The following is a 2029-nucleotide window of genomic DNA, read 5'->3' as shown; positions in this document are numbered from 1 at the left end:
CGGAGTCCGTAGAGGGCTCAGTGGCACCTGCAAGTGCAGGTGAGGTGGAAGTAGGTCGAGAGGGTGTTGGTGTTGATGCTCCTATTCCTCCCGGTGGTGTTCCAGTGGTTGGATTACCACCAGAGTATGCACAGATATTTCAAATGGCTTTTCAGGCCCAAGCACAAGCACAAGCGCAGTTACTTGCACAGGCGCGCGCATCCACTCCAGTGCCAGCACCAGTAGTTTCTACCATTGATCGTAATTATGAAAGAATCAGAAAGATGGGGGCCACAGAATTTGAGGGTACGCTAGACCCAGAGGTTGCTGAGAGATGGTGGGAAAAAGTCGAAGATGTGATGAACTTAATAAATTGCACTCCAGAGGATCGACTTAAGTACGTTGTTTCTTTGTTCGTGGGTAACGCCTTGATTTGGTGGAGGTCTGTAAAGAGGGGATATGAGCCAAGGGAAATAACTTGGGCTGAGTTTCAAAAAGAGTTTGATGACAAATACAGACCCAAGATGTACCGAGACAAGAAGAGGATGGAGTTTCTGAATTTAGTGCAAGGGGATGATCAGACAGTGGCAGAATATGAACTCCGTTTTGCAGCACTAGCCAAATATGCACCAGAAGCAATTGCAACGCAGGAGGATCGTTGTTATCGTTTTGAACAGGGGCTACGACCGGAGATCAGAAGAGGCCTTGCAGTCAGAATTACAAATTTTAAAACTCTTGTTGAATCGGCGGTTCGGATGGAGGAAGCAGTAATGGAGGATAAGAAGAAGGGGGAAGAGAAGAGGAAATCAACATATGCAATAGGGGAATCGAGTAGGTTGACCAAGAGGGGAACCGGTCGCTCATTCTCAGCGGGAAGTGGGAGTTTTACACGTGGTGGTCCCATTTTTCGAGGAAGTAGTGGACAGAGGTTTGGGGGATCCACGGGCTATAACAGAGGTTCATTCGAACGCAGTTCATTTGCTACCCCTTCTACTGGATCAGGAAGGGGATTTGGACCGAGTTATGGTCGAGGACCAGTTTTTCCTCCGAGTTGTTCTACTTGTGGAAGACAACATCACAGGGCCATGTTGGCGACGGGAGGATATACCGAGGACTTGCTATCGCTGTGGAGGTAGAGGACACATAGCCAGAAATTGTTCCAGTCAAACTATAGGCGTGACTGAAAGTGTTGCTAGCGGGACCCAGAGCCAAGCAGTATTGGGAGTAGTGACAGGGGAACTGGGAGAGGCAGAGGCAGAGGTAGAGGCGCAGGTAGCAGAGATAGTGGCCACGCCATTAGTAGCGGTATGAGGGGGGTTGGAGCACAAGTTACTCAGGGACAGACCCAGGCAAGGATATATAACATTACTAGAGAGGAAGCCCCAGCATCGAATGACGTGATATCAGGTACGATATTGTTATATGACATTGCGGCTTATGTTTTGATTGATCCTGGATCTACACATTCATATATTTCATCCGAATTTGCATTTAAAATACCGGGAGAGAATAGTCCGTTGGGATATAATTTGATGGTTTATTTGCCCGTGGGAGGGGGTGTGATAGTGAACAGTGTTAGAAAAGGGAGTTTAGTGAGAATCGGAGATGTAAATTTACCTGTAGACCTTATAGTGCTGGATTTGAAGGAGTTTGATGTGATTCTGGGGATGGATTGGTTAGCGCAACATAAAGCAATAGTTGACTGTTATAAAAAGGAAGTAATGATCGAATGTTCTGGCGAATCAAAAGTAATATTGGTGGGGGATCGTCAGGTAGTACCAGTTTGTGTAATATCAGCTATGGAGGCAAGACGATTGATGTTTGAGGGTTGTGAAGCATATCTAGCCCATGTGGTGGATACCGAAAAGGTTAATCCCACGTTGGAAGAAATCCCGGTTGTGAGAGACTTCCCTGAAGTATTTCCTGATGACTTACCAGGATTGCCACCGCATAGGGAAGTGGATTTTGCCATAGAAACTCTTCCAGGAGTTGCCCCAATTTCTATTGCGCCGTACAGAATGGCTCCAGTGGAATTACATGAGCTCAAAAA

Source organism: Sesamum indicum, linkage group LG10 (assembly GCF_000512975.1).
Source record: "Sesamum indicum cultivar Zhongzhi No. 13 linkage group LG10, S_indicum_v1.0, whole genome shotgun sequence".
Lineage (NCBI taxonomy): Eukaryota > Viridiplantae > Streptophyta > Magnoliopsida > Lamiales > Pedaliaceae > Sesamum > Sesamum indicum.
The sequence above is the reverse complement of the archived record's forward strand: the minus strand, read 5'-3'. Positions refer to the sequence as shown.